This window comes from Canis lupus, chromosome 14 (genome assembly GCF_003254725.2).
Source record: "Canis lupus dingo isolate Sandy chromosome 14, ASM325472v2, whole genome shotgun sequence".
Lineage (NCBI taxonomy): Eukaryota > Metazoa > Chordata > Mammalia > Carnivora > Canidae > Canis > Canis lupus.
Genome location: NC_064256.1, coordinates 14,717,120 through 14,738,372, shown reverse-complemented (window position 1 = coordinate 14,738,372; position 21,253 = coordinate 14,717,120). Strand labels below are relative to the sequence as shown.

Here is a 21,253-nt window from a genome sequence, read left to right as displayed (position 1 = left end):
GTGGCTGCCAATGAAATAAAGAGGAAGGGAACAGGAGATCAGACTCTTAGACGTGCACTTTTGCCACGCTTGCTTCAGTCAGTGCTGTTGATTTGTATTTAATTTTACATACAGCACCTCTGATTAAGGCTGTGAAGAAATATTTCCATAGTTAAAAACAACATTGAAAACCAGTGGTGCACAAGGCCCCTATTTTCCAATGTATTTAAAAAAATGTACTTTATATATAATTCCTAAAGCACTCTTGATCCTAAGAGATTCATTTATTATTATCTAAAGTAGCTTTATGAAATAGTTCTGAATTGTCTTCAATTTTCTCATTTTACCAGGAAGGTTTTTCCACAAACCATAATAGGTCTGTGGACAACCAGTGAAATTAGAACTTTAGGAAAAGCAAATTTTATAGACCCCACTCCCCAATGTGATATTAACGGCAGATCTCAATAGTGAGAATCAGATGTTTGTGGAGTATGTTGCCTTCAATATCAAGATACTTTCAGTAGCTTTTTCTGGAAAAAGCTCAGGTTAAAATGTGGCTTTGCCTTTATCCTAGCAAAATTGTAGGATCCATTAAGTAATTTCTGTGTCACTGCAGTTGTCCTGTCTCCAAAATGTGGGTAATAATAGTATCTCCTACTTAGGGTGACAAAGAGGATTGAGTATTTGGAGCAGTACCTCTTCAAGGTAGGAGCTATGTTATTGTTCACTATTATTATGGGCATTAATGTAAGCCCGGGGTCTTACTAGGAAATTGAGCCAGCTTTTGGACTTTCTTTATCAGCATCTGCTCAGATTAGTATGCCATCTGGCAAGTTGTCTATTTGCTTATTGTGTGTCTCTCTCTACTGTAATGTATGTTCCCTGAGAGTAGAGTTTCTTCTGTTTTCTTTGTTGCGGTATGTCCAGCATTTAAGTGTTCCTGGACTGTAACAGGAACTTAATAAACATTTGTTGAATGAATGAATGAATGAATGGATGAATTCCTATTCAACTGAACTGAAACTAGTTCAAGTGTCCTTTCAATGTCTCATACATTGCTACTCCTGGAAATAGAAAATAAACCACAAAATCTGAGAAAGTAGGGAGACAGGTTTTTTTTTTTTTAACTTATTATTATTTTTTTGAGGGTGAGGGAGAGAAGGAAAGAGAATCTCAAATAGACTCTCTGTTCAGCACGGAGCCTGAGATGGGCTTGATTTCACAACCCTGAGATCATGACCTGAGCTGAAATCAAGAGTTGGATGTTTAATTGGCTGAGCCACTCAGGTGCCTGAGAGACAGATTTTTAAAAGAGAAGACTAGGCAGTTGCATAGATGAATGGAAATTTGGAGCCAAAATCTAGAGGGTTTTTGAAAAGTGTAACTGTGTGCAGTGTGGTGGAATGCTCCCTCTTCCATCTCTTAAAGACACTTTGGTAAAACTTAAATTATTTTAAGATTCTGGAAATCCTGTGGCATAATTATCTTCAGAGACATGGGCTTTCAGAGCAGGTCATCATGGAACAGTAATATTACTGCTTTTGGTTGTTTGTTTTTTCTCATATGATGCATGATTGGTTTACATTCCAATTCTACTTCAAAGTGTTATGTGTCAAAAAAAAAGTGTTATGTGTCATCAATAAATTAAATATTTAGGAACAGTAACTTTGGATGGAAAGACAGAAGGTCTGTGAGCTTTTAGGCACTTTACAATTTTCCAGGTTTTTGACAACTTTAGTAAAATTACTATCCTAAAGTTTTCTTAAGAATTGGTCAATTTTAGGAATTAAGTATTTAGAATCAAACTGATTGTAAATGTCATGAAATAGCTTAAAAAACAATTTCACTTCATGTTTTTATGTGTCAAAAGTCATAAAATAGATGCACAGCCATCATCTTTGCACATTTAATGAATATGAAAGAATTGTTATGAAAATAGGGAAATTTTTTTATAATACTGCCATTTCATTTTACATCAACACCCTGTATCGTATTATATTTCAAAAATTTCTAGGATTGAGTTCATTTGTCAGAAGGCAGTTAAATAAAATAAATTATTTGGGAAGAGTTAGCATCTGATGAAAGAATGAAATCACTCAGATTTAAAGACATTAACTCAAGTGTAGCAAAAATTAAGTGTGAGAAATTATTTATAATGCATTTCATGTAAGATGAAGAATCAATGAGGCAAAACTGATTTTATGAAGAAACTATAATAGCATAGAAAAATACTTGTTATAATATTAAGTGAGTAAATCAGCCTTTACATATATTATATAATCAAAACCATGAAAAATCTGCTTAGGAATAAAGCCTAGGATATACACATCTAATATTATATTGACTGTGAAAGCTTTTGAAAGAGAGCCAGATCACTGTTTCCTTTCAAATTTTTTGTCTCCATTGCTCAGAATAAGTACTAATTCATTTTATAATAAAAATAAGATCAGATAAATAAATATTTTAAATGAATAAATAGTCTTGATCTTACAATGCTCATAAGATTTCTCAAAATCTTCTATGAGACCTGATATTTCTGTTTATACACTACAGAATGTTCCAGCATGTATATGAATTTCCACATGTTTGAAATGAGCTGATGCTGTTTCTGGTTCCTTTATTAGCACTTTTTTTTTGGAAGCTGGATGGTAAGCTTTGTATGAATATTTGGTAAGTGACAGCAATTCCACCTTTAGTGCAAGAAGGAGCAACTCTTTTAGGATCACTGACCTTTTTCTTGTTTGTTGAATCATACAGGCCAAATAACTAATACAAAGGTAATAATTCATTTTGCTAGTTCTGGATTTAATCAACTGTACTTGTCTTCTTTTTGACTTTTTTTGTTGTTGTTGTTGTTGTTATTAAATGTCAACCTAGCCTCATCCTGTCTTTGAAAAACACTAATCTGATCTTAAAGGATTTGGTAAGGTTAAAAATCTGGCTCAAATTTTCTGAATGCTAACATTCTTAGGAGAGAAATGTGATTCAAATGATTTGTAGACTAATGAGTAAATAAACTTATACAAAGAAACTAGTGTAGTTTGTTACACCTTCTTCCTAACGGTAATAAAAACATTTAGAAAAAATTGAAGCAATGTTTCCTATGTTTTGAAAGCACTGGAATTAAATGTCAGATTTCATAATGCAAGACATGTGTAAAGAATACAAAAAAAAACCTAAATATAAACTAGTATTTTGTAAGTAAAGCAGGCATTCCTTATGTTGTGCAATATTCTTTTAAGAAAATCATGTGGCCTTTATAACAACACCACCACTTAAATACAACAAAGAAAACTATTTTTACTGCAGAAATTTAAAAAGTAGAAATATTATTTTATGAATAGAATAATCTTCACAAATTTCTATGAACTCTGAGAAGTACTCTATGGCTATCATAAACAAAAGAGTTATATAAGTGCCAATGGTTAGTTTTCTAATTTAAAATAAGAAATTGTTGGGGTGCATGGGTGGCTTAGTTGGTTAAGCTGCTGACTCTTGATTTTGGCTCAGGTCATGATCTCAGGGTTATAAGATTGAGCCCTGCTTAGGCCTCTGTGGTCAGTGGGGAGTCTGAGATTCTCTTCTTCTGCCTCTCCTCACTGCGCTTACGTGCTCTTGTACCACACACTCTCTCTTTAAAATAAATAAATCTTTTTTAAAAAGTTACTAATCAATTGGCTTTGAGTTAATGGAAAATAAGATTACACAATTAGGCTTGGAATAATCACATGTGCCATTTCAAAAACGAAAATTCTTCTCCTACCGATGGCAGAAGAGGGAGTCAGAGAACTTATCCATCACTGAGATAGGTGGGACCATAAGATAAGGGTCTGAGAGCAGTTACTGGCCAATAAGCAGCAAGAACACAGAGACTGGTCCTGCAACCACAAGGAACTAAATTCTGTCCACAACTTAAATGAGCTTAGAAGCAAATTCCTTCCCAGAGCCTCTAGGTAACAGTCCAGGCAGGGTGATATTTTGTGAGACCCTGAGCAGGGTACCCAGTTAAGCTCACCCTGATTTTTCATCGACAGAACTGTAAGAGATAATTAGATGTTGTGTTAATCTGCTAAGACACCACAGGAAAGTAATGCAGAAATTTAAATTGTTTCAACCTGGAGGGGACCTTAAGCAAGCACATGATTGTCTCTTCAGTCCAAGACATAAGGAAAGACTGGTAGAGAAGCTCCTGAGTGGCTCAGTCAGCTAATTGTCCAACTTTGGCTCAGGTCACAGTCTCAGGGTCCTGGAATCAAGTCCCATGTAGAGTCCCCATGTTTGTCTCCAAGCTCAGTGTGGGGGAGTCTTCTTGTCCCTCTCCCTCTGGTTCATGCTTTCCCTCTCTCTTTCTCTCAAATAAATAAAATCTTTTACTTATTTATAAATCAATAAAATTATTGATAAATATTGATTATTTGAGAGAGCGAGGGGCAGGAGCAGAAGGAGAGTGAAAGAGAATCTTGAGCAGACTCCACACTAAGATCATGACTGAGCTGAGACCAAGACACAGATGCTTAACTGACCGCACCACTCATGTGTCCCAATAAATAAAATCTTAAAAAAAAGAAAGAAAAGAGAAAAAAGAAAGAAAAAGAGAAAGAAAGAAAGAAGAAGAAAGAAAGAAAGAAAGAAGAAAGAAAGAAAGAAAGAAGAAAGAAAGAAAAGAAAGAAGAAAGAAAGAAAGAAAGAAAGAAAGAAAGAAAGAAAGAAAGAAAGAAAGAAAAAGAAAGAAGAAAGAAAGAAAGAAGAAAGAAAGAAAGAAAGAAAGAAAGAAAGAAAGAAAGAAAGAAAGAAAGAAAGAGAAAGAAAGAAGGTGGAGGGATGGAGGGAGGGGACCTCTGATTAGGACAGTTACAGAGCATAGTAAAAAGAAAAAAAAGAGTTAATATTTAAGCACTTATACTAAAAATACTGTTTTAAAGCAATATAATATACTTAAAGCCAAAACCAATTTGGAAGGAAAGGGACTGAGGATTTTCTAGGATTTTTCTGTGTAACTTAACACATCAGTGGCTAGGTCTCATGTTGAACTTTTCCCCATACAGTGGGTTCCTAAAATTGGAATCAGAAAGGAGGAGGAACTGATGTAGAGGAAGTAAAAGAATAGCGAGGGTTTTATGATCCCTCAGGATTGTGGGAGATGAAGCAGAAAAGGGAGATAAAGCTAAAGAAAGAGAAATGTCAGGATTCTCATTTTCTTTCTCATTTTAGAAACATGATTTTAATGATTTTTTTTTCTGTTTGGCTCTTTATTTCAAGCTATTAAATGAGAGCCCTCATGGGTTGTGGCCAAATCATATGTGAACCTGAAAGTGTGAATTGTTGAACCAAAAAGCCCTGATATTTAGCACTCTTCACCCATTATTTTTTTTTAAGATTTTATTTATTTATTCATCAGAGACACACAGAGGGAGACAGAGAGTTAGGCAGAGAGAGAAGCAGGCTCCCCACAGGAAGCCTGATATGGGACCAGATCACAAGACCCCAGGATCAAGACCTGAGCAAAAGGCAGAAGCTCAACTACTGAGCCACCCAGGTGCCCCTCTTCATCCATTCTTGATTTCCACGTGGTAGGATGAGATCCTAGATCCTCTGAGAGGCTGGCTAAAGAGCTTGGCTTAGACACCTACCAGATAGGCTGCCAAAGCAGAGCCAGGTACCCTAGCAACAAGGCGATGGAATGGATTCCCTATAGATGGTCACAGAATCATGCCCACGGGAGCATCCGCATCATCCACTGAGTCTGCTCAAGGAAGCTCCCAGAGGATCACTAACTTCAGTCATAGTGGTTTATACTACACAAGAAGACCACATCCAAGGAGACCTGTTCACATGGTAAGTTTGTGCATTTATTATGACGATTTTCTGACAGAAATCAATTGTCTTAAGGGAAACTTTTACTAACACATATAAAGACATCATAATTTGTTTCTAAACAAAAGTTGGAAAATAACACAGCAAATATATATTTTTAAATATCCAAAGACCTAAAATAATTCACAATAATTGATCAAATCTTATGGTTCCCATGATCTATTAAAGATCATACCTCTACAATAGATATTCTAATAAATATCAAGTTCGGTAATGTTGAAAATATGTGTTATATAATTGGGATTTTTTGTGTGTGTGTTATATATTTGTTAAAGGAAAAGAATTTGTTACAAAACATATCCATGATGCTAGTTCATTAAACTAGTCATTCTCAAATGGTTTATGTCAACTCTGCTTTGAACAGCATGTAGGTTATCTTTAGATATCACTAGGTATCACTAGACAAATGGCCACTGAAGACCTCTGACTATATAGTTAAAGGACTAACTAACATCAGGTTAGAGAGTCTAAACTCTACTCTTCTTGTTCGGCCTCTCTAAGCCTGTACATACTGTGACTCTTGAGTGGAACATCAAGAGCTCAGACTATTTGCTGAGAGTTTAGTTTTGGGGAAGTTGTCAAAGTTTTCTGTGTCCCTAACAGAGGGACCCTAAGGCAAAAGGGGCAAGATGAGCTGGATGGATGTTTAGTCCTCTTATTCATGGGCAATGCAGGTTGAGGTCAATTCACTCTTGACATGGTCAAAGTAACATTTCCTTTGAAATTACCTACTGGGATGATTGGCTACCCTGGAGATACAGTAAAACCTAGGGAACTAAGAGCTGAATCTGAATCTCTGAGGGCAGGACCTACACATCAATATTTTGTAAAAGTTCCCCAAGATACCTTAAGGTACACTTAAAGTTGGAAACCAACAATTTAATGGGAGCTCTGCTCAGTGTATATACAGGAGAGGTCTTAATTCTTGTATGAACCAATGTTAAAAGATTTCTTCTCTCTTCTCCCTGAGTTTCCTTTAGTCAAACCTGTATCAACTTTCCTTCTTCCTACAGAGATAACCTTCTTTATCTTGTTCCTATTTTTTGCAACTGCACAAATAACATTTTCAAGGAGATTTCATTTCGTCAATCAATTTCTAAAGCTCCACATCATTTTGTTATTGTTTTTCAAGGATACTGAAAGTAGTATTGAAATAATTCCTTGTAATTGATATAATTCCTCTTAAAAGATTAGATGTGGACTTTCCTCTCCCTTTGTCTGATCTCTGCTCCTTTTGTTATTCTAATAAAGCTCTGCAGTAGCTATTGTTATAATTAAGTATTTATGCTGTATACACATCAGTGAATGCATAATGCTCTTTGCCTATTTGACAATGGTGTTTAAACTTTATGCTCCCATATCAAGTATCATTATATGCAAAAGAGAGCGGCAAATCTCTCTCTTGTTGACAAACAATTCAGACAATGACTCTGAACAACTAAATCTCCACATTTTCAAAGGAACAAACAAAGCTTTGATCTATCCCTGGTGATATTTTATTTTCATTCCACATCTCATTTGTTTGTCATTTGAATCCATCCTCTTGTGATACAGAAAGCATTTCTGTTTCTTTTTTATGAATGGTAGGAAGGTTTTTAGTATGTTCTTACTCTTTAGGCTACAAACAAATTTTGTTTGACACACTAATAAAAAACGTGTTCTCCTAATAAAATTTAAATATGAAAAGGGAGACTAATGATTCTTTACAAAACTAGCCTATTGATGTTTATTATGTTCCTATCAGGGAGCATCCAGAAATGTTAGGTTTTTAAGCAACACAGAGACATATGGCCATAGTTGCTTTATTTCTTGTGCTTGGAGTCCAGTTCAGGAAATTACATATGAAAATTGTACACTTGAACATTCTCTTAAGAACAATGTAATATAAATTCTATACAAATCAGGCTTTAGCATGTGCACTCTAAAATAGTGCTATTGTCATCAGGGTGTGCTTGATTGCCCTATGAAGGGAGCTAGAGTTGAGGGATACTTGGAAAGAATTATAAAAATGTACTGGTAAAGAAGAAAATGTCATACAAGTGTAACAGTTAGGCAGTTGAAGTTGCATAAGTAACCACCTCAGAGGAAAAGCATGAAAAAAAAAAAAAAACCCGATTATATTACATAGAGCTATTTGATGAAAAAGGATTTTGAGTAATAGACCCAAGGAAAGGAATGACTCAAGTTTCTTCAACTTAAGGAATGATCAGCATTATTTCAGAATTTGATTTACGTGGAATGAAACACTTTCTTAAAAAAGTATTTATTTATTCATTTGAGAGAGAGAGAGGGGAGAGAGGGAGAGAAGGTGAACAGGAGGAAAAATCTGAAGAAGACTCCACACTGAGCACAGAGCTCAAATTGGGGCTCAATCCACAACCATGAGATCATGACCTGAGCGGAAACCAAGAGTCAGATGCTCAACCGACTAAGCCACCCAGGTGACCTATCTATCTATCTATCTATCTATCTATCTATCTATCTATCATCTATCTATCTATCTATCTATCATCTATCTTACTACTTTCTAAGTATTCTGCTTTGTCCAACTCTGTTTAGCTTTGGGCCCACTTTTCTTTTGAGGAATGAAATAGGCCTGACATAGGCCCTCAAGGTCCAGAGTGAGGTGGAGGGGAGGGTCAAAGAAATGATCAATACTTAAAGATCCAGATCCAGATCATGATAAGGGCAAAAGCAGATTGGTATCTAAGATGAGTCAGAGATGAATACCAGAGGAGGTACAGCAAGTAAAGAGGAATTTGGGGGCAAGGAACAAACCAAAGAGAATCTAAGATGGAAGATAACAGGGAAGAAAGCAAGCTACAGAGCAGAGCAAGGTGACAGAGGGAATGTGTTTCTGTATTGGGATCCCTGGAGTTTATTTTTATTTTATACATGGTTCTCAAGCATATTAGGTAGAGTGAAACACTCAGCATTTGTGTAAGCAATGAGCATGAAGCATTTTGGGAGGACGTTCCATTTTACTTCTTTGGATGAAAAGCTAGACACAGAGAAAGCAAGAAAATAAATTGGTATTATTCATTTTGTGGAGAAGGAGGGAAGTTCTACAATTACTAAAAAAAAAAAAAAGGTGAATCACAAATCATCAGTAATCACTAGCTCCATTTTGCTCTAAAGAGACTTGGAGGTATGAGAAGGAATAAATTGACTGAGGGTGTTAGCAAGTAATTCCTGTTAGAATAGGACTAGTAAAGGCAGAAGGAATTTAAATAATTAGGCAGTCTGTCTTGGCTCTGTTGCTTTGAATATTACATTAATGTATTTTATGACTATCAGAGCCTTTATGTTTGCCAGAACCTGCATATGCCCTGCCACATTTTATAAATGGAGGACCCAGCCAAAGAAATAAATTATTGGAAATTATATTTCTAGTTATGTGGGAATGTTTGAGGCACAGGATGAATCATTTTGAAGAAATACTTAGGTTTATTGGTTCCTATTAGAAGGAAGTGTATCCTCCCATAATGATAGGGTTTACATCTGAATATACTTATGCTTCCACTCCATTAATCTTGGCAAGTACGCAATCAGTTTGTCAATGAGAAAGAATCAATAGATCACCCATGGTGCTCATAGAACATTTTTATACTGCGAAAATGTAGGTGGGCCCTGTGCCTATAAAAATCCTGTAATACTTCTGATTCTTGCCTTATGTAGGAAGCCTGTCAATTCACATCTTCTCATTAAAGGAGGACCTAAATTTTTAGTTGGAAATTTTGTTTCTTCCTTTTTCTGTAATGGTAATCTTACCAAACCAAAGAATTAAGGATAACTAGCTTATACACATGAAATAACCATGAAGGAGCTTCTGCTGGGTGTTATATATAGATGACCCTGCAAACAAAGGGGAGTCATCAGATCATTTTTCTGCCCTTCATGTCCTCTATGCTGTGGCCTTGCATCTCAGACAAACAGTTCTCTCCTCTAGTCCATAGACTACTACCAAATATAGTCCATGGAGAAAAAAAAAAAAAATAGGAGGAGGACAGTATTTTGAATTTTTAAATAAAAATAAATTTATATTTTCAAAAGTTGGTTTTTATTCTGAGTTTACAATCTTTCTACACTTTATTTTAAAAATATCCTCCATAGGGGCACCTGGGTAGCTCAGTTGGTTAAGTGGCTGACTCTTGCTTTTTGCCCAGATTGTGATCTCTTGGGTTGTCAAATCAAACCTTGAGTGGGGCTTCCTGCTCATCAGGGAGTCTGCTTGAAGAGTCTCTCCCTCTACCCCTCCCCTGACTCATGCAGGCACACTGTCTTTATCTCTAAAATGAATAAATGAATCTTTAAAAAAAATAAAAATATCCTTCATAAAATGACAGAGATAATGGGTGGCCATTTTTTTTTTTCTGGCTAGACGAAACACAAATATTTAATGGCCTTGCATAGCAATATAAAAAATCCAATTTCCAACATTTTTTGGAAACCTGTTGGTCCATTAATCCATATACTTATAAACCACTACTATAGACTATAGGACTTTGAAAATAGAGATGTTCAGGTATCTCAAAGAACAATAAAATATAGACATAAATAATAATAATGAGAAATATAAATAAATGCATATAAAATATTATAAACAACATACACATCTTAACAGTCATGTGAAAACTGAATGAAGGCCAAGAGACTCCCTGATAAATTTAAAACCATTTCAACATTAGTGTTAAGTTCAAGGCAGACCATTTACTGGGATCCCTGGGTGGCGCAGTGGTTTGGCGCCTGCCTTTAGCCCAGGGCGTGATCCTGGAGACCAGGGATCGAATTCCACATCGGGCTCCTGGTGCATGGAGCCTGCTTCTCCTTCTGCCTCTGTCTCTGCCTCTCTCTCTCTCTCTCTCTCTCTCTATCATAAATAAATAAAAATTTATTTAAAAAAAGGCAGACCATTTACTGCATGCATATATTTTCCTAGGAATATGTATTTAATATATATTCCCTGTCCTCAAAAGGCTCACCTTCCAATCAAGGAGATGGACAGGCAATGGACAATTACAAAAAGTTTAAGTGATACATTTAGAAATATTTTTTTACGGTTTACAGAATTTAGAAGAGGAAAACATTGCCTACTTGTTTATGGTAAACATCACAGAAAGCTGGAGTCCTTCAGCTCCAGAGTGATGACTTGGAATGTAGTCAAGGATTCTTTTTCCATTAACACTATCTATTGCTTTGTACCATTATTTGTGTTTTGACCGCTCAGGAAGTCAGAGAGAGAAAAAAAAAGATACTCAGAACTCTGGTACAAATATAGAAGAAAGAGCCAAAGTTAGAGTCCAGTTACACAGAATGGATGTGCCTCTATTAAATGTTAACTATAAAAATAATAATGATACAACATAAGCAATTGTGACCCAGCTCTGAGAACAGAACTGAGTTGGCATATCAGAAAAAGGCAATTATAGTGTTATAAAGCTTTGAAAAGTACTAACATTTGCAACATGAAGTGTTAGACTTCTCCATTAAGAAGAAATGATTGCTTTGTTCAAAAAAATAAGCTGTTGCCAGACATATTTACCTTATGTGAACCTCCTATAGGCTTGAATTTATACAAATTTATACAAACGGATAGTTTCCAAATAACCAGTAAGAACAAAGTCTGCACACATCATGCTAGAGAGAAGGCATGGTGAAGGGGAAAACCACAGACTTGGAAGTTAAACAAATTTGTCCTCGCATTTCGCTTGCTAGCTAGAGGGACTTCAGTAAATTATTTCTCTTTGTGTTTCTCATTTGGAAAATACAGATAACAATACCCACTTCATAGTATTTTTGTGATCAAACAAGTAATTGTATGTGTAACCCAGAATATTAAATTGCAATTTTCCCGAGACGCCATATCTGTTAGATATGGCATACCAAAGTAGGTTGAATGACCAAATAATAAATTTGTAAGGTAGGTGACCAAGAATCAGTTTCAGAAACCCCTCAGGATTCTTTGAGCCAGACAGAGATCAAAATGAAGAGTGCAGGACGCCAGGGTAGCTTAGCAGTTGAGTGTCTGCCTTTAGCTCAGGATATGACACCAAGTCTGGGGATCGAGTTCCACATTGGACTCCCTGTAAGGAGCCTGCTTCTCCCTCTGCCCATGTCTCTGCTTTTCTCTCTGTGTCTCTCATGAATAAATAAACAAAATGTTTAAAAAAAAAAAGAGAAGTGTGCTGGCTTGGGGTCCTGGGTGGTTCAGTTGGTTAAGTATCTGATTTTTGATTTCAGCTAAGGTCATGATGTGTCAGGGTCATGAGATCAAGCCCCATGTGGGGCTCCACACTCAGCAGGGAGTCTGCTTGAGATTCTCTCCCTCTGCCCCTCTCACTCCCTGTGCTCATGTTTGTATACTTTCTCTCTCTCAAATAAATAATTTTTTTAAAAAATGCTGGCCAATAAAAACATATGAGCCATATATTTAATTTTAAATTTTCTAGTTGTTGCATTAAAAATAGTAAAAATTAGAAAGGTAAAATTAATTTTAACTCTATTGTGGTTAAGATACTAGCATCTCAATATGAAAATATTAAATATTAAATATTATAAATATGATATGTTGCATTTTTCATACCATGTTCATTGAAATCTGGTATGTATTCTATAGTTACACAGTACATATCAGTGCAGAGCACGTTTCAAGTACTTGATAAAACCATGTGATTGTGGCTGGAGTATCAGTGTAGGTGTAAACATGGTAGTTTTCAAGGGCGATTCCTGAACTAGCAGCATTAACATCACCATAGGACTTGGTTAGATGTGCAAATTCTCAGACCTCATCTCAGATTTACTGAATCAGAAGCTCTGGAGCCGGGGCCTAGATATTTGTGTTTTAACAAGCTCTCTAGATGATTACAATGCCCACTATGGTTGGAGTACCACTTGCTAGAAGAACATACTTCTCAAATGTTAATTTGGACACACATCATTTGAGGATCTTGTTAAGTGTGGATTTTGATTCAGTGGGTCAATATAGGACCAGAGCTGCTTTATCTTTAATAAACCTCAAATAATGTGACTAATATTGATCAGATGACACTCAGAAAGGTAAGGGATTGATCAGCGGTACTCAACCCTCATGCAACCTCCAGGGTTGAAAACCACAGGTCTAGAATCTGAAAGAAGGTTTGGAGAGATTGATGAGACAGATTATTGGAGGGAGCTGCAGATCCCATCCCTTCCCTGAAGGTAGACTAGAGTATTACTTCTTTTACCTAAAGCCTAGTAAGAGAAACTTTAAGGAGAACACATGAAGTCTCTGAGATGCTCCTGTTTGGAGGACTCAGCAACCTGGCATTAGATTCCCATTCTAGGTAGTAGAAATGATGGCAGTGAGTTACTCTGGTAGGAAAGCCAAAGTGGATTGTGTTGTGTCTGGGAATAAATTTTCTCTTAAGGAGGGGTAGACAGATGCTTGTGGGTTTCCTGTGGTTCAATATGAATCTAGAGGAAATAAGCCCAACCTCCAAACTTTTAAAGTCCTGCCTAAGGGGAAATGGAAAAAATGCAAGAGGATTTCACAGCAAGAGCCTGAGTTTAGTGGAGCAGCCAAAACTGTAGGCTTGTGGAGAGTGGCTAGTCAAGGAGGAGACCCAGCCCAGGTCTGGGAGTTTTAGGTGGAGGGCCCTGCAGGGGGCCTCTGGCAAGTCCATGATAGGACCCATGATGGAAAGAATCAGCTTGAATATTTTACTTACCATAAAAGATTTTCTACTTTATTCTTATAGGATATATATTTCTAAATCTATAAAATATGTATTATTATATATTTATTATTTTTAATATTTTTATAAGGCCAGAAAATTCAACTAAGCTACAACCAGAACTCTTTTCTTTCAGCCCTTGCATTCCAAACTGGGCAGGGTCTATGATGGCAGTTAGCCAGTGAGGAGAAAGAGCAAGGAGAAAGAACGGCCATGTGCCCATCCCCACTGCAGGAAGACCTGTATGGGAGGGGAGACTATGTGACACTAATCATTTGTCTTTGAATTATTGTTAGAAATTAGACATTCAAACCTGAATAGTCCAATGATTATGATTTAAAGTAAATCCAGGGCTTTATAATTTCTAAGAAATTCCAATTCCAGCGAAGTCACGAACTTAGTGGTATTTTCTTACACGAACCAGAGAAATGGCTATGAATGAATGGGCTAAGGGATGAAATGGTTGTGTCCACATCTTGATGACATTTTGTGAGTCTTGCTTATTCGATACAAAGACTCTGCATTGCACAAAGTCCTATATGCACTATCTTCACTTTTCTTTTCTTAAAATAAGCAAATGCTAGATGAAAAAGGAAGCCAATGATCATTAAGCCAATTACAAACAAAAGTTAGAGCTTAGAAGTAACACTGAACTTTATCATGGCATCATGAATAGTCAATAAAATACACATTTTCTCCTAAGATCAAGACAGTAGGTCACTATAGCATGAAAGACTACAAGTTACTTACTTTGAAGTCTCCTGTTAATAGCATATCTATATTTTGAAGCTTTGAGTCAATAACTACTTTTTTTAAAAAGAAAAAAAAGCCATTTCAAAGTGCTCTAGTAGAAAACATTGTCTACTAGGAAATTAGCACAATTAAATAGGTTTGCAGGTCTTATAGATGAATGTTGGGTTTTGACCACAACACATCACCCTCTGAATTTAAAATGAAATTTTTAAAAAAGATACATAAGTAAATGCACCAGGAATGACCTGTTTTCCCCAAAGATATTTCTTGTGGCTTTTAATTGCTACTATTCCATGTCTCACAAGCTCTGAAGCACACCAGTGTGGTCTCATCTATCATGTACTAAACTTTATTCACAAGGGAACAAGGTCCCTCCCTAGAGAAGATAACTTTACTTTGCTAAAAGACATGATGGATTACAATATGTATAGAAAAACCCGCTACACTATTTCAGTGAATGCTGGAAATTGACAACATCTGAGAAACAACTGCTCTGGGAGGATAGAATGGCAGGATTTTATTTTGGAGAAAAACCTTAAAATACTGGTTATTATTTCAATATTCAATCCATAATTTGCATTAATCTCTTGCTGGAGGATATCTATATGTTGGACATTATCTTTGGAAGGTATGAAATTATGATATAAGTAAATTATGATATACGTAGAGTAAGACCATCTCATATTCCCTAGTAAAGCCTGCTTATCCTAGCAGTTTGTAGAAATCAATCTAAAAGTCTATCATTCATAATACTACATTTACTCAAATATATCTCCTTTCTCCAACACATCTTCCCTTTCGGGTTTAAGATCAGGTATACCAAAGTGAATTATAGAAGACTCAGCAGTCTTCAGATTATTATTGACATTATCAATCCTAACCAAACGTTTTTTAAATTATAATAAATTCCAAAGATGAGTAAATTTTTATCTAAAAGCATACTTTTAGATAAGTGTCTTCTATTTTTCAAAGGATGTTATATTTTCTAGTTGAATGTGTATCTATGAAAAACTGATAATGAACAGCAGATGTTCTTCTCAATCATTACTATCATCTTCCATTAGTATCTACTAAGTGCCTATGCTATACCAGGCAGGTACTATGCTGGAGCCTGGGCAGGCGGGGGTGGGGGTGGGGGGTTGGAGGGGGTTGGTGGGGGTGGGGCGCGGAGAGGGAGTGTAATGCAGCTTCCTTGACTCAAAAAGCAAACAATTTAGGAAAAGACTCTCACAAGTAGCTACACAATTCACAATAAATTAAGTTAGGTATTGCTATCAAGAGATGAATAATGGGCTATTTTAGCACAGAGATTGGAACAAATTAGCACTGCCTGGAGAAACCGGAAATAGTTTCCAAAAAAGGCATTTTAAGCTGGAGAGAAAAGAGGCTGTACAGGCAGATGAGAGCACATTTGTGGTGTAGAATGCCTAAAGGATGGAGCAAAGGTACACAATTCAAATTCCATGCTTACTGAAGCTTTGGACTCAGTGTCATCGCTTAGCACAGTGGGGATAGAGAACAGCTTCTCAATAAATACTTGACAAGGACATGGTTCCAGGAGCAGGAGGGGAAGGAAACACCAACTCCTCATCCTATACTGGTATCTGTTCACCGAATTTGACCACAGCTAGAGAAACCTACAACTCTGAATCCATAGCTCTGGTGAGCAGGGCAAGATGGTCAAAAACCAGGGGAGAGATATTTAATTACTTCTCCAGGTCCCAGAGTATCCCTTCATTTTAATTAATGCCGAGTGGGTCCTCACAGCATATGCCACAAAAAAAAAAAAAAAAAACAACAACAACAACAAAAAAAAAACTCTATCACAACATTATTTCTGTTTAAAGCAGAATAAGGGGCACCTGGGTGGCTCAGTTAGTAAGTGCCTCTGACTCTTGATTTTGGCTCAGGTCAAGATCTCAGGGCCATGGGATGGAGCTCCACATTGGTCTCTGAGCTCCACATGGAATCTGTTTGAAATTCTCTCTCTCCCCCTCTGCCTCTTCTCCCTTTCATGCATGTTTTCTCTTTCTCTAAATAATTGAATACATAAGATATTTTTTAAAAAGCAGAATAAAAAGGCAATGTTTAAAAAAAGAAAAACATCTCTTCAGTTTAATTCTAAAAATATGCATGAAAGAAATATAGGTAGAGAATGTAAAGAGAAATATTGCATGAGAATAATTATGCCAGTAAAGCCAATAATACTATTCTTAACTTCAAGCTTTGTGTCCCAGTAGCTACACATTTTCTCTACATATCTCAAAAGGTTTAAAGAAACAGTGATCTCAGAAGTTCAAGGCTATTGTTTTACTCTTCAGAGAATTATTATTTTGAAGAACTGGAAGGTTGAAGTGTGCAATATGCCTTTCATAGTATACCTGGCAAACTGTATGAGTGACAGAATGATATTTCTATTAGAGCTTGGCACATTATATTAGAATTTATATCTGTATATCTCTTTATCATCAAGGCCATCTTATCAAGTTTGTTTTCTCATCACCTAGCACTTGTTGAAAAATGGTTAATAAAGAAATAATGCCTAAAGGATGAAATATCTTGCATATTATGACAGGGACCTTCCACCTAACAATATAGGGATAGTTCAGTCTTTGATGAGGAGGTAAAAATGTCAAGATAAACATATGCTCTAGCATGGCGACTGGCAAACTTCTGCTCTTATGAGCTAGGTAGTAAACATCTTAGGTTTTTAAAGCCAGACAGTAACCATTGCAACTACTCAACTGTGCTACTGTTGTGTGACAAGAGCCACAAGCAATAGGTAAGGAAATAGATGTAGCTGTATTTCAATAAAACTTTATTTATAAAAACAGGCAGTGGGAAGGATTCTTACCCCAATTCATTTAGTCATTTTCTTAAAGACATGGGTAAGAAATAAAGCTTTAAAATATTTGTTTTCATATCATTAAAATATGTTCTGATTTTGAAAAAAACAAAACATCCATACTAGATCTTTAAAATTACAGAAAGAAATTTCAGAAAAATAGTTTGATTATTATGAGATGTTTGGAGTATAAAATTTTTATTCTCCTGCTTCTTTGATATAGGGGAGTACATAAGAAAAGTATGATGCAACATACCACTGAAGTATATTGCTTAAATATCTATTTTTGCTGAAAACAAACAAAGGCTTTGCACCATTAATTACTCCATGTGGAAGAAAGCTGTAAGGCGCACAGCAGTGAGGAAGAAAAAAGAGGAGGGAGAGAGGTCCAGGGAGCAAAAGGTGGGGAAAGAACAAAAGAAGAGCCCATTGAGTGTTAAGTGCTTCAGGTTTTATATCTGCACTCCATGGTACTTGCTTGTCAAGATTCACACTTTCAGAAATCACTCTATTCAGTGTTCTATTATAATAGTAGAGCAAAAAGATTTTTAAAATCCTGATATTTATGCAATTTATACAGAAAGTTTCTATCTTGTTTCAAAAATTGGAAGAAAGTGACTAATGCTATGATACAAAACACAGCTTTCCCTTCGCTCGAAGCAATCATGTCTATGGCATATAATTTTAACTAATAAACGCAAAGTGTTTCAGGTGCAGAGTACTGGCTGTGAAAATGTATTGGTTGCTTCAGCTACATAAGCATAATGAGCTTGACTCACAGGCACTGCAATTGAATGTCAGAACCAAACAGTTTGTCCTCCTTTCTTCCTACTTCTTGTTTTTTTCTTAAATCTGCCTAGGAATAGAAGGAAAAAATGTCACTCTAATGACACTAATTGTTGCCTAATGGCAAGCATGCTGTCAAATTAGCCTAAGTGTCCATTTAAAAGCAAACTTTTATGTGGTTTGCTAAACTATTAAGGCTATTAGTCGAAACATGGAATTGATTTATTTTACCCATTGCATTAACCTCATCTTGCATACTCATCAGTTTCTTATACAGGCCAAAGTAAATGCACCTTGATGCTTTATAAAATTGAATTTAACACCAAGCCATTTGCTTTTAAAAGCTACACATGCTATAATAATAAGAGACTGATGAAGATGCCAGAATCTTCATTGCTAGCATCTAAATGGAGCTTCAGCAATAGAGTCCTCATGGAAAATGAATTTCATGTGGCTGTATACCAAACGTAATTAGTAGAAAGTAGGCTTTATTTTGATGGGGTTATAGGCTCTCTGATCCATAAAACCAAGAGATAGGGACTGTTTAACCTAACTAAAGAAAGTTAGAGAAAGATTAGCTGCTTTAACAAATACCCAAATTTCACATGACAATGAGAAAGAAAACATTTGATAAAGGGTTAATATAAACACAGTCTATACAAGACAATACATTGAGTAAATGCATAATATCATTGTAAAAAATGTAAAATATATAAAAAGATACAGGTTAAGAAAAATTCTGTATGATCAGAAATAAAATTTAACCCATATAACAAGATTGATGATGGGCACAGCATAAAGTCAACTATCCAAGGTAGCACAGTGCTTCTTCTGATCATCACCCTTGATTAGGAAACAGTTTAATCTTTATCAGTCCAGTCCTACTGCTTTGATTAAATGTTATGGAGCAACATTCCTTGTTTGAAGAATCTCCTTACATCTGTAATTTATAGGACTTTCCTTTCTATAAATTCATTCTTTTAATCATTTGTTCATTAATAACCTACCCCAGTCTATGGAACCCCATTGACTCTAGGCACCATGTTTCAGGCCACTGTGTGATTCAGGCACTTAGCATATCAGTCTAAACTAAACAAGCTTGTAAATAAGGAGAGATATAAAATGACAATATATCGAAGTGTATGAAACTGAATGTGACTAAATCCAGTTGATAATAAGAAAACAAAGAGTTGAAAACACTGGGAAACATTCATATTTACGAAAAGGAGAAAGGGATACAAATTAGTGAAAGGATCAAAGAAAGATACAACTACAAATGAAGATGAATCAATTGCATCATGGAAGGAATAGTTTTAGCACTGACTTCTGACCATTCAGAGCCTCATTTTTGTTTTTCCAAAATATATTGCTTAAAAAAGCTTAATGCTGTTAGTGAATTTCAACATAATGCAAGTTTGTGACAACTCACTTATTGCCTTATTAAATATAATTAGCATGATAAAAATCTAACATGATTTTTTGGTAGTTATTAGTGATGGAAAAATATTATTACCATTGACTTAATTTTTATCATTAAGTTTCCAATGTATCTAGAAAGGACTTCCCAATGAACTTATTTTAGAAGGGATAAAGACTAAGGCCATATTATTATTTTTAAAATGTTTTTAGTAAGTCTAATAAAGTTAGTACTAGATAAGGACTATAAAATTCTTTCATACTCTTCTACAGCTTCAGAAACATTCTAGCATGAGAGTGGTTGAAGAACAATTCCAAATTTCTGCTGTTAACCAGAAACAGTAAGATACCATGGAATAAGCTTAGCCAAAGAGGGGAAAAACCTGTATACTGAAAACCATAAAACATTGATAAAAGAATTAAAGATAAAACAAAGAAATGGACATTCATGTGCATGGATTGAAAGAACAATTATTATCAAAATGTCTATAATGCCCAAAGGAATGTATAAATTTAATGCTATCTCTATCAAAATACCAACAGCATTTTTCACAGAGCTAGAACAAAGAATCCTAATATTTGTTTGGAACCATAAAAGACCCCAAATAGTCAAAACAACCTTGAAAAGGAAAAGCAAAGTTGGAGGCTACAAAATTCCAGACTTCAAGTTATATTACAAAGCTGTTTTAATCAAAATAGTATGGTACTGGCACAAAAATAGACACATAGATCAATGGAACAGAATAGAAAACCCAGAAATGAGCCCATAACTACATGGTCAATTAATCTTCAACAAAGTAAGAAAGAATATCCAATGGGAAAAAGACAGTCTCTTCAGCAGATAGTGCTGAGAAAAATGGACAGCAATATGCAAAAGAATGAAACTGGACTACTTTCTTACATCACACACAAAAATAAATTCAAAATGGATTAAACTTAAATGTGACATCTGAAATCATAAAAATCTTAGAAAAGAGCCCAGGCAGTAACTTCTTTGACATCAGCCACAGCTATTTCTTACTAGATATGTTTCCTGAGGCAAGGGAAATAAAAGCAAAAATAAACTATTGGGACCTCATTAAGGTAAAAACCTTCTTCATAGTGAAGGAAATAATCAACAGAACTAAAAGACAACCTTCCAAATTGGAGAAGGTATTTGCAAATAACATATCTGATAAAGGGTTAGTCTCCAAAATATATAAAAGACTTATAAAACTCAACATCCCAAAATGAGTAATCCAATTAAAAATAGGCAGAAGATGTGAACAGACATTTTTCAAAAGAGTGGATGCAGATGGCCAACAGACACATGAAAAGATGTTCAACAACATCAGTCATCAGGGAAATGCAAATCCAAACTACAATGAGGTATCACCTCACATCTGTCAGAATGGCTAAAATCAGCAACAGAAGAAACAACAGGTGTAGGTGAGGATGCGGAGAAAGGGGAACCCTCTTACACTGTTGGTGGGAACGCAAACTGGGGCAACCACTTTGGAAAACAGTATGGAGTTTCCTCAAAAAGTTAAAAATAGAACTACCCTACAATCCAGCAATTGCACTACTAGGTATTTACTCAAAAAATACAAAAATTGGGGATCCCTGGGTGGCTCAGTGGTTTAGCGCCTGCCTTTGGCCCAGGGTGTGATCCTGGAGTCCTGGGATTAAGTCCCACATCAGGCTCCCTGCATGGAGCCTGCTTCTCCCTCTGCCTGTGTCTCTGCCTCTCTCTCTCTCTCTCTCTCTCTCTCTCTCTGTCTTTCATGAATAAATAAATCAATAAAATCTTTAAAAAAAATACAAAAATACAATTCGAAGGTATACCTGCACCCAATGTTGATACAATAGCCAAAAGATGGAAACAGCCCAAGTATCCACCCATTGATGA

General features: G+C 35.7%; 1 protein-coding gene across 1 annotated transcript in view; it reads right to left on the bottom strand.

The window, feature by feature from the left end:
• Window positions 1-21,253, bottom strand: part of ZNF804B (zinc finger protein 804B) — a 502,283-nt gene that overhangs the window by 278,426 nt on the left and 202,604 nt on the right. The window lies entirely within an intron of this gene.